This window comes from Lepidochelys olivacea (genome assembly GCF_965140295.1).
Source record: "Lepidochelys olivacea isolate rLepOli2 genome assembly, chromosome: 9".
NCBI lineage: Eukaryota > Metazoa > Chordata > Testudines > Cheloniidae > Lepidochelys > Lepidochelys olivacea.
In genome coordinates this window covers 80195436-80208339 of record NC_140419.1, presented here as the reverse complement: position 1 = coordinate 80208339, position 12904 = coordinate 80195436, and positions in this window count along the sequence as shown.

Genomic DNA, 12904 nt, shown 5'->3' with positions numbered 1-12904 from the left:
AGGACTATGGGCTGGGACAGGGGATTGGGGTGCTGGAGAGGGTTTGGGGTGAGGGATCCTGGCAGTGCTTACCGCTGCTCCCGGGAAGTGATCCCCAGTTCCCTGCAGCCCTAGACGCATGGGCTGCCAGGAAGGCTCCATGCGCTGCCCTTGCACCCACAGGCGCCGCCCCTACAGCTCCCACTGGTGACGGTTCCCAGCCAATCGGAGCTGCGGAGCCGGCCCCCAGCGCAGGGCCAGTGCGCGGAGCTTTCCTGGCCACCCATGCATCTAGGGGCTACAGGGACCTGGCAGTTGCTTCCAGGAACTCGGGCAGGCAGGGAGCCTGCCTTAACCCCGGGCCCCTGCTGCGTCACCAACTGGACTTTTAACGGCCCAGTCAGCAGTGCCAACCGGAGCCAGTGACCGGGGTCCCTTTTTGACTGGGCATTCTGGTCAAAAAACAGATGCCTGGTAACCCTAATTCTAAATAGGCGGCCTGGTTTTCACAGGGGTTGAGCATGCACAGCTCTCACTGGCATCAGTGGGACTCAGCACTTCTGAAAACCAGCCACTTTAGTAGTCTACCATTAGGCCCCAAAGTTTGACAAAATGCTTTAAGCATTTAATGGGGTTCTTTGGGTGTGGGGAGGAGGTGGGGAGTAGAAGAGAGGGAAGAAATTGATAATGGTGACTCCAGCTGGTCAGCCTGCACACCTCAACTCTGTACTTAGTCTCACCTAGCACCATAACGTGCACACATCAAGGGCAACACTGTCTCAACTCAGAGCCCTGCCCGTGGCTGGACATGGTAGCAGGTGCTCCAGGAAGAATTCATGCTGATTCAGATTCCTCCTCAGGCTTCCAAAGAAAGCACCCACTGCAGCGACATCTCTGCCAGCAGATGCATCATGCACTCTTTCTATGCCAGGCCAGCTCCCCATCCCCTCCGACCTTGTCTAAACACGATTTTAGCCCATAAAGTCTCCCCCTGGTATTTCCACTGGTCCGGCTCCATCAAGCAGAGCAAGCCAGGGCATTGGTGGTTGTTGGCGTTTTACCCACTGTGTTATCTAGACCATTGGTTCTCTGTCTCTTTGGGCTCAAGACCTGGTTGTAAATGTTTATGGTCTGTCACAACACAGTAAATAGTCTGGGTGTGGAGGCCCTGGGGTGGTTATAGGTGGGTCCTGCCCCCGCCACCCTCCAGGGCTTGCGGGGGGAGGGGGGTATGTTGGGTCCTGCCCAGCACTCACTCCACACTGGCAGCTCCTGTGCTGTGGGGCTAGCTGGGCTTGGCTCTGCACTCCGTGCTTTTCAACCTCTGGGGTTGCAGCTCTGCTCAGGTTTGGCCCTGCCCCCCTGACTGGACCAAATATGTGTGAGTGGAGTTGTGACCTGGCTCATGGGGTTGCAGTGCCACTCACTCAAATTTGGCCTACCTGGACTGCTGTCATCACGACGGCTAGGCCAGACCTGAGTGGTGCTGGGACCCCAGAGTTGCAGTGACTAGAGCAAGGAGCCACAGGAACTGCCACATGACCCTTTGAAACACTCTGGTGACCCAATTTTGGGTCCCAACCCACAGGTTGAGAAACCCTGATCTAGACTGCAGAAATTATAGGTGGAAAAAATTAGAGTAACATAGTTTAAGAGGGACTAGTGCATGCAGCAACACTAGTATGGAGCAGTGGCTTTGCTTCCCCAGTCGATATTTTATATGTGCAAGCGTGTTCCCTGCATTCACCAGAAACAATCTGCCCACCTGCCTGATTTCAGTACCCACAGATCTAGTTTATGTTTCACAGACATTTTGCAAATCCATAAGCTAAACAAATGGGATAAAATACAGAAATTACACTACACAACAGGCCAGTTTTCAAGCTATTTACAAATGTGTCCTGGCCCCCAATGCATTCAGCTTCCAAATCCATACTTGGGTTTCCACAATGTAGCATTAGCATCTCTGTCTTTGTCCAGTAGTACTGTATGAGCAAATACCATGCACAGCCAGAAAGTGTGCTGTGTTGTGCATTAGTTTATCACCCTATAAATATTATAACTACTCATAAAGTTATCCAGCCTGTTCTTAATTCTACACTCAATGGGTTCATGTAGTGTCTGCTGTAGGAAGAAGTGTCATCTTATTTATATATTGTGACTGCACTGAACTTGAATTTCAAATGCTTGCTGGTTCCCACATTATGAGACAGTGAAAAGGATGCATTGATCAATTTTTAGTAGAACTTGCAGTGTTCTAAATACCTTTGTCAATGGAGAAACTCCGTCTCCTTCCTTCTGTATTACTCCATCTTCCGTTCTGAAGTAGTCTTTGCTCCATCCCTGAGCTGTGTAACTCAGGTTAAGCAACTCAGCAAGTTTAATTACTATACAAATTATTTTATACTTAGATTGGAAGCTCTTTGAGCAGGGACTGTCTTTTTGTTTGGTTTGTACAGCACCTTGCACAGCGGGGCCCTAGTCCATTACTGGGGCTCTTAGTTGAGATCAAAATACAAATGATAACAGTACAACAAAATTAGCTTATCAGTCTTGTGGCTTAAATACGTCACTGTTCTGGGGCAGAAGAATGATACCCCCATGTCTAAGCACTGGCTTGCTACCTGTACCTCAGCACTGGCCATTTCATAAGGAGCATTAGCAAGGAACATTATAGTTTGCTCCCAGCCTTTCAGTGGAGTGTCACCAGGGCTGAAATTGGCCTGTTGTGTTTTAAAAGCTCTGTCATACAAAGGGGGAAACTTAGAACACACCATCCAGGGGCCAATGATGTGAGATGAGTTGGTTTGTTTGCTGGGTCCCAGTTCAGTTCCTACTTGCAGAAATGTCACAAATAACCCAGAGACTGCTCCCTTTGTGGGCAGTCTCAGTAGAGCTGCTGAGGACTGAATGGGCCCCGGGGAACTGCTCCAGGGCAGGAGCATGGTGAATTGTCAGAGCAGGCTGACCTTGCATCTAGTTGGCAAGGAGGGGACTTCAGCCTTTGAAAGATGCTGTCAATTTCACCAGCACAATTTTTTGGGGCCAAACCCTTCTGCACATCTGTGGAAGGCCCTGATCTAGCAGGAACAGTGGTGGCTCTGTTGCAGAAAAGCAAGATTTGGAGAGGACCTGCAGAGCGGTCTGTATCGCACCATTCTTTGCAGGCTCCCTGTGTAGCAGTGTGCACAGGTGTTAGGGGTAGGGCAGGGCCAGAGCCACAGGATAATTAATTTTGGATTCATTTGGCACTCTTCCTCCATGAAGGGGGCGGGGGCACTTCAGCCACAAGGGCTGCTGCCTTACAGCTGCCAGAGTGGGTATAGAGCATAAGAACATAAGAACGGCCGTACTGGGTCAGACCAATGGTCCATCTAGCCCAGTGTCATGTCTTCCAACAGTGGTCAGGGCCAGATGCTTCAAGGGGAAGGAACAGGACAGGGCAATTATAGAGTGGCCCTGGAAGGATCATAGCCAAAAGGATCCCCCGCTTCCCCATGGAAATAGTTAGTGTGCAGTCTTGGGACCCAGCGTTTGGCTCTTCAAAACTAAAAATTCAGACACCACATTTAAAGCAATGGAATCAATTCCTCGGGAGGCCTCAAAATGTGACACACCCTGGACTGAGAGACAGCCATAAAAGTCCACGCTGTCTGTGCTATTGTTGCAGCTGAAGGATGGCTTGTGCTGTTGGGGAAGCACTTCGTTGCCAAAGAGGATGATGGCTGATGTAAACCCAACTGTCACTCTTGAGCAACTCTGGGCAGGAGCTAGGGTCTGGTGGTCACACACTTCCCTGTGACAATGACTCTGCAAGCAGAGGCCGCAGTGTTGAAATGCCCTCTTTGTGCTAGACGAGTGGAGCCAGATAAGCAGCATGCCTGCCTCCTCCCAAAAGCCCACCGTGCACAGGCCAAGAGAAGCAAACACCAGTATCATGGGTATGTTGTGGTGGTTGCTTCCCAGCCTGTGGAACTGCAGGATTGATAAACAGACAATTGTGTAGCTAACAGGATTCTTGGTATCACAGGCCCTTCTGTTGTTTCTGCTGACATTAAACCTCAAGCATTACCATCAGCGGCAAGCTTTTACTCTGGGCATCTCACCATTCTGCAAAGCACTTTTTTTCCCATCTAAAGATGCGTGGAAAGGATTCTGTGCTGATGAAATTGAGGGGTTAACGGGCCTGGTCAGAGCCAATCAAAGTGCAGGCTAGTGCTGTGCAAGCTTCCTTGACAAAACTCAGCTGATATACCTCAGTCCTGACCTCACTGTCTTAATCTGACACTCTCTGTGAGCTCAGCCAAGTCACCTGCATGGTGACTGGTAGCACTCTGATTTTCCAGTTTGGGGCTTCTCCTGAGCAGAGGGTTTTTAAATGTCAAATTCTGCCAGCATGTGCAGAACTTGGGAACTAGTATCGATCCCACCTAAGTGATTTTTATTTATAATTGATGATGGGATCTGAATCCAGGATTTGAACCCAAGTGAAAGGCTCGTTCCTTGCCTATTGGACCTCCCTGTAAAGCCCAAGGGATGTGAGATGTGAGCCCAAGACCTACACTATAATGACAATACAACCATAGCACTATTTTGACTGAAACAGTAGCTCTTTCCTATATATGATTTAAAGATCATTAGATGTGCACCATCTATAATGTCTGTCTGGCTTGTGTTATGTATGTAAACAGTGGAGTAGAATCCATTTCAGTTGCAGCAATATTATGTACGTGCTCTAATAGTTAGCATCTGTACAGCTGTTATTCCCACTATTTTGTAAATCCATGGAACTGCTGCCTATTTAGTGTTACAAAAATAGTTATTGATCCAAACTTGGAAGCCCTGGAGTGACAGGGAAGCCTGGATCTATATGAAAGGAGAACAAACTGCTCTTTAATTGGCTGATATAGTTGTGGATATGACGTCTGACTTTTGGAGGTGCTGAGCTGAATACCCATAATTTTAGCTGGAGTTGTGAATACACAGCACTTTGGAAGATCAGGCCTCTGGTATACATTCCTTTAAAGTGTTTTTCACAAGTTACAAAGACCCCCTGTCTCCCTCTTAAAAAGACCAATCAAACAAAAACCCCAGCCTTTCCCAGTAAAGTCTATTTTGGGAGAGCAGCACAAATGGACGTGAGATGTTTAGGAAAGGATATAACTTGGATAACGCCAGGAATCAAAGGTGGCAGTGTTGCATTATAGACAAGAAGTTCTTGGCAATTAAAGGTCAGGATGAGACCTTAGAGATCAGGGTGAGACCCAAGGGGGAAGGAAAGGCTGGGAGGCAGATTGTCCCATATCTGCCTACCTCTGAGTTCTTATACCTTCCTCTGAAGCATCTGATACTGGCCATAGCCAGAGATGGGATATGGGACTAGGTGGACATTGGGTCTCATCTACTATGGCACTCATAAGAACATAAGAACGGCCATACTGGGTCAGACCAAAGGTCCATCTTGCCCAGTATCCAGTCTTCCGAAGGTGGCCAATGCTAGGTGCCCCAGAGAGAACGAACAGAGCAGGTAATCATCAAGTGATTCATCCCATAGCCCATTCCCAGCTTCTGGCAAACAGAGGCTAAGGACACCATCCCTGTCCATCCTGGCTAAAAGCCATTGATGGACCTATCCTCCATGAACTTAACTAGTTCTTTTTTGAACCCTGTTATAGTCTTGGCCTTCACTACATCCTCTGGCAAGGAGTTCCATAGGTTGACTGTGTGTTGTGTGAAAAAATACTTCCTTTTGTTTGTTTTAAATCTGCTGCCTTTTAATTTCATTTGGTGTTATGAGGAGTAAATAACACTTCCTTATTTACTTTCTCCACACCAGTCATGATTTTATGACATGATTTTGCTTTACTTAGGTTCCTACTTGCGGATTTAAGGGCCCAACTTTAGGCACCCAGGTTTGAAAATGTTGACAGATTCATGTTAGATTTAGAGACCGGAAGAGACCATTTTGATCAGCCAATCTGCATAACAGTGCTTTGGGGATGCATGACAGTGCTTTGGGGATCATAGCCATGTGATTTACAAAGCCATGAGCTTGTTGTTGGGATTTGCTTTCCCTAGCTGTTGGTATTATTTATTAATGTAAATAGCACCACTCACAAGGATCCGGGTGCCCCACAAGCTAAAGCAAACTCAAACTCAACAGGAAGTTAGCAGCATTTTGTACAGAACAAGACAATTTTCTACTTAAATTTTAAAATACAAATGAGTCTCACCTTGGAATCTCTTTAGGAAGCGATTTCCACCAGAGGGAAGGTGGAATCCTTTTGGGTCTTTAGTTTTAGACACCTCTCCCCTGATATTCAGAGGTGCTGGGCATTTACAGCTTCCATTGGCTTCAAATGGAGTGACGGGTGTTCAGCAGTGGGTGTGTCCAAAGTTTGGCATCAAAAAATTACAGGATACTTCTCAAAATATGGACCTAAATGGTCTAGACGAGTTTCTGTATTTTGAATGTGCAAGAGAAGGGAACCAGGCTGACCTGTGACAAAATGTGGCAAACACAGACAGGACTGAATGAGCCACAAAGACTGATCTGTGCTCTCAATCCTGGATGATGTTCTTCTAGGTCAGTTGTTCTGGGGAAAACTGTCTCTGGGGCTGTTAATTCAGTGCTTTCTCAACAGCACGAAATCCATACAGAAACTTTAAAAAAGAAAAAATAACTCAGTAGTAGTCAGAACCAATGGCAGACGAGTGAATAATTCACAACAAATAAGCTACTTGGCTAATTTAGCCAGCATTTCTGTTCATGGAGTCTTCACTAATGGGTCGTGATTTTCACAAAGGTGTTTGTCATTTGAAGTCTGTTTCAGTTTTGGCCTCTGTGGATTGATCAAGAACATATGAAATTCAAGCTGTGTTACCTAGTGGTGGTTGGTCAGGTTTATCATCTAGTATTGATTCTATTCCCTGACTGGACAAGCGTGCAAACACTTCTGTTGTGAATATCTGAGTGTGCATCTTTCCTCAAGTTTCCACCAGCGCACAGGACATGGAAATTCACTTCCTGCAAACATTTGTGCCAGTAAAACTCAATTGCCTGAATGTTCATGGAAAGCAAATGGAAAAAGGGACTCAAAGCCATACAGTGCAAATTCATGTAACAAGCCAATGAAAGCTACACCAAAAATACGAGGCACGATTCCCTGAGCTCTAAAACCAGCTCTACTACTGAACACATCTACTGAGACAATGGTGGAAATGTGACTATTGTGTTTTACAGGCCATACACACAGAAGGGAGTATGGAGTAGGCCTAAACCTTTTTGCTTGCTACACTCAGTACTAATCAGTGAGCCTTCATACTCAGGATGTTAATTTGATAATGTCTCTAGGGACTCACAGTGGTGAAACTTGGTTCGTATGTGGTGATTAAAGGCTATTAGGCATAGAAAGCCATCTTTAGTGTGTTCAAAAAAAGACACCGATTAGCATCAGATACCCAATAAACTTCTGCCTTACTAATCAGTAGGAAATCAGCACAATATTGTTTTAGAAGTATTTATCTCATTCAAAATATATTCTAACATGTTCTGATGCCTCACTGTCCATTTGAAGAATGGGTTCCAACCCACAGCTGTTTTTGTAGTCTCCTGGGACCAGATTCTGCCCTTGGTTACACTGGTGTAAATCCAAAATAACTCCATTGACATAACTGAGACTAAAACACAGCCCCATCGCCCCTGATTATATTAATTGCTAAGAGCTAGCTTTGCTTGCCTTGCAAAATATAGAGGACTACCTTACTCCTTACATAGCTACATATTGGGACTACCAAGGAGTAGCAGTTCTGTTCTGTATATGAGTAAGGTAGAATATAACCCTATAAAGTACAGGGATGAGGGCCATACCAGTACTAGATAGACAGATAGATAGACAAACATGGCTTAGGACAAAGTTGCAGCATAAGTTTGCTTTCAGAACTTCTAGGGAAAGTAACAGCCCTGTAGTGAGAGAACACTGACAGAGAACCACGCTGTACTGTAACAAGGCTGACAGGTTTGGGGAAAGAGAAGGAAGATCCATTTCTTCCCCCATTTTAAAATAGATCTGAATGAACCAGTTCAGATGAAATAAGCCCAGCCCCATTGCTCATTGGCTGGTGCTATTTTTCTATTCCTTTCATAAACACCAAGTGTACATGAATATTATTAATAATAATTAGACTGTATATTGTACAGGATGCTTATGGGTCACTGAAGAGCTCTTTTAGACTGAACTTGGAACTCCATGCAAGGGCAGTGACAGTTAGTGGGGTTTTCTTATCTGACACAGGCCATCTGAAAAACAGCTTGAGCCTCGCAGTTTCTTGTGTGTTGGGTTTTTTTTTCCCCCAAGACAGAAGTTTAAAATAAATGTGACAAACACATAATCGCCCATGAGCAGCAACATCCTCCATTTGCTATAGCCCAGCCTCCAACACTGGCTGCTGAAAATAGGACAGACAAGCTATAAAAGCCCAAACACAACATTTAAACAACATTATGAGGCACTAGTGATGGTTTTCTTTTCTGCGAGGTATAAGCACATGTGAGCAGCAACCAGGTGCTCATGAGATCAAACTCCAGCCACCCCAGGTTAGCGAGCTGCATACACATCAGCCAGTAAAGAGTTCATTTTGAAAATGCTTTTTGCTGAAGGTGCCAGAAACAGCTTCATGCCCTCAGAGTGTAATTGACCAATCAGACTTGTGGTGAAGATGCAATGCTTCTAATCTAGTGTCTCATTGGTTGAATGGGTTGTCACTCAATGTCTTGCTGCTGAGGTTAGAGACCGGCATGATGTGGCATCTCATAGAAGAGGCTCCCCATCATGCATGGTTCACTTAACTTCTTATAAAGATTCAGCTGTTATTTTTCTGCATCATCTTTGGGGTCTTAAATGCTTAGAGCTCTGTTGTGCCATAAATCAACAGCCCACTCTAGGGCTCGTTGTCCATTGACTCCTCTCCCCATTCCTGGGAGTCCAGCACTGCCAATGGCTCCACCTTCAAGTGTTCATAAGTGTGCAAAGACTGATTGCGCCCAGGCCTTCACAGAGACACAAGGGAAGGGGACTCCTTGCACCATCTCTGCCTCTTGTACACCTACCCTAGGGTCAGGCATATATTGCCCTTAGTATGGGGCCTAGTATTGATAGTTCCCACTTAATACTGTGGAAATTACCAATGTTCTAATGAAGACCACTGTACAAAAACACCAAGTGCCATGGTTTCAAGATGTGCTCCTGTTGGGTGTGTCTGCACCTGAGAACCTGCTGCTGTCCTCCACAGAGCTCCAACCCAGGTCCGTCCTTAGGCATACCCAGAATACACAGCTGCGTAAGGCACCTGAAAATTTGGGGAACCACTGGGTCTTAGTGTCCACCCTCCCATCTCATCCTATCCCTGTTCTGACCCTTCCTGCAGGCTCCCACAGCTGGCTGCTGCCTGCTTAGTGACTCTTACTTCAGAGGGGATCTAGTAACTTAAAAGTGAAAAAGCCTTCCAGCCTGCCAGACCTATTAGCACAACACTGAAACTGGTAAAGAGCCATTCAAGTGGTAATGAACCAACCCATTTAACAGGCATTTGCCAACCCCCAGGTATATACTGTCAGTTTCTGAATTTACTGACAAAAACAGTTGTGCATTACTGTAATATTTACTCAGAATATGTTAGTCTGCAGGACCTTAGTTTAAAATTTGCTTTAAAAATATTTCATTAGTGAGTTGGTGATTATTATAAAATCACATCTCTAAAAAATCCTTGCATAGATTTTTAGATGCACAATCATCTTTAGTTTTAAATGCTTGGATCTTCAGACATATAGTTTTGAAATAAATCCTTCAAAAGATCACCCTTATCTAAAAAACACATTTTAATTTTAATTACTATAGTACAAAAAAATTGCTCCCAGAGTCTTCCTGTCCTTTCTGTCCATCCCTTTCTTCCTTCATGACCTCCCCACCCCCCCTTGAAGAGAGCCCTTTAAGGGACAACACTCCTTTCCTTCCAGATAACTGGACAAAGAGTTTCCCTTTCTTTACTTCTGACTATTTGATGAACTAGTTTTAACAGAACCCTCCAGCAAAATCAGTACCTTAGTAAGATAAAATCCTTTGTTATGCCTAAAATCTTTGGAAACATATTTTTTAAAGTTGGTGAAATTTCATAAACATGTCTATTGTTATGGAGATCACACAAGGTAAATTAGTGTTTCCTTTTTCTAAAAGCAATGAACATTGTTATGAACACACTAAACCTCTGTGACTGATTAATTTAAAATAATGTCTTTGTTTTAGTGAGTAATGTGGAACGATTACTTTATGAAGGCTTAAGATATAAAATATAAAATCAGCTTAGAAATACCGATTAAGAAAATGTAAAACAGAGAAGAGCTGCATCATATCTTCCATAATATTTAATGTTTGTATTCAGCAAGACAGCTGACTGGCCCTTACTAGAAAGTTTTTGCAAATAAATCTCTGACAAACTTCAGGGCATATCAAAAAACCTGTGACTGACATTTTTTATTCCCAAGTTTAGTGCTTTTAATTAGGTACCTTCAGCATGTCCATTCTGCATGAGGGAGAGGGTATGGGGGTCTCTTCGGGGATGTGACTCTCTGCCACCGTGAGGTGGGCTGAGCATCTCGCTATCCTTTGCTGCCTTGTCCCCACACCCCTCTCCCAGGCTGCTGTCAGGAATAGGGGCACCAGTTTAATAATACTGAGTAGGGCCCCATAAATCCTAAGGACAGCCCTGCTCCAACCACACCCAGACTGTGGTGAAGTCAGAAGCAGCAGCCACTTTGGGAGAAGCTCCAGTAGCAACTGGCTTTGGTGAGCTTTTAATCAGAAACCTCTCCAGGATCCAGGGGAAAAAACAGGGTCTGGGGGAAGATGCCACAAGTGGGAAGGAAAAGAGCAAGAGCATTTGAACATTATAATTATAGCAGTTTGTCAAGCAAGGACCAAGTAGGATTCTTCAGGTGAGAGGAGAAGCCTGAGAGAGAGCGCTGGGGTATTACAGTGTGATGGGTAAATTACAATTCTTGTCCACACTGGGATTTTCATCCTGCATTAGCAGGGCTTAAAAATAGGCAGCATCTGTGCTCCAGCTGGGTTACAGAACTGGGCTGGAACTGCAGTGAGGGCCTGATCCAAAGCCCTCAGAAGTCAAGGAAAAGCCCATTCATTCTCACTAATGGTTTGGATCAGGTCCTAGACTGGCAGCACAACACTCTAATTTGCTTGCGTACTTGTGGAGCTTTGCCTTTCAAGACATCTCTCAGCACTTTACATTCAGTGAGGATCCTAGTGCAACACCACTGCCCTTACACTGAATCTGGATCTAGCCCAGCAACCAAAGTCTGCTTTAACCTACACGTGGCCAATCCCCCTGACATCAGGGCGGGGTCAATGAGAGCAAACTGTGGCCACGTGGATTTCATAAGTTAGCTCATCCCTAAATGACAGCAAACCAATTCCTGGCCCTGGCCCCAGTTGGGAGGGGCCTCACTCATGATAGGTCCAGATTTACCTGCATCCTACACAGACATGCTGCTTTCTCACCACTTACTCCTACACATATTGACAATGGAAGTGCAGGATCTTGAAACTAAAATGGGTGAAGATGTGGTGAAATGAACCTCCCATCCCATTCCAGGTACCTCATTCAAAGGTGGGGTTTGTCACCCACCTTTACTGCACAGTTTGTGCTTTGGGGAGTTGGCAGGCTGAAGGCTATGACTGATAACCTCTCTGAGACACATAGGGTATGTCTGCGCTGAAGCTGCACTTTCCAGCTCGAGGAGACATGCCTGCACCTGAACAAGCTTGCGCACTAAAAGTAGACATTTAGCTGTGGCAGTGTGAGTGGCGGGAGGGGCTAGCTGCCCTAGTGTGTGCCTAGGGACTTGGAAGGGATTGTACTCGGGGCAGCTAGCCACTCCCATGGCAGAGGCAGCCCCAGCTACACTTCTATTTTTAGCATGCTAGCTCTACCAGAGCTAGCCTGAGTATGTTGTTAATATCCCTTAGGGGAGGCTGCAGAGCAGTATGCTGCAAACATGTTCTGGAAAGGCTGACTTGGTTAGGAAATGCTGAGTGCAGTTTCAAAGCTATTGCATGCATTGGGGTAGTGTGGTGACACCTGACAAGCTGAAGGGGAAATCAGCTTCACTGTGAAATCCCCACCCGCTTTTGCTAAAGCTGGCCTAGGAGCTCAGAGCCAGAGGGGTGTGCTCTAGAGCAGGGTGTCCGGGCTGGAGAGAGATTTAGGGTCTCTCACTGTCTGGCGACTCAGATCCACTGCTAGCTAGTTGAGGCCACCAAGGGTATGTCTATACTGCAATAAAACACCAGTGGTTGGTTTGTGTCAGCTGACTTGGGCTGCAAGCGCTCAGGCTGTGGAGCTATAAAATTGTAGTGTAGATGTTCGGGGACAGGCTGGAGCCCAGGCTCTGGGACCCTGCAGGGGGAGCGGGGTCCCAGAACCAAGTTCTGCAGCCCAAGCCCTGTACACCCAAATCAGCTGAGACTGGCCAGCTGCAGGTGTTTTATTGCAGTGTAGACAAACCCTAACTCTAAGGGGCTGTGTGGTAGCTGAGGATTGTCAGAGCACTATCATACTCCAGCCATGCCCCCCACAGCAGTGGCCACGGTCGGTGTGTGGTGTAGGAATGGCTCTGCCTGCTCTGTGCCAGCTTCAAATGCCTCTATGGGAGGAATCCTCCGATAGCAGGTCTGGGTGCTCTCCAGCCCCTTTGTGCCACCAGCTTGGTGAAAACAGGCTGAATTACAATGTAGAGCCTGGCCCCTTATGTTTCACAAGCAAGCAGTGTAATGCTTTTTATCCATATTAACTACTATCTTTCTGTAGGGCAGGGAAGGTCAGTATTGTAGACTGTGACATAAGGGGAGCA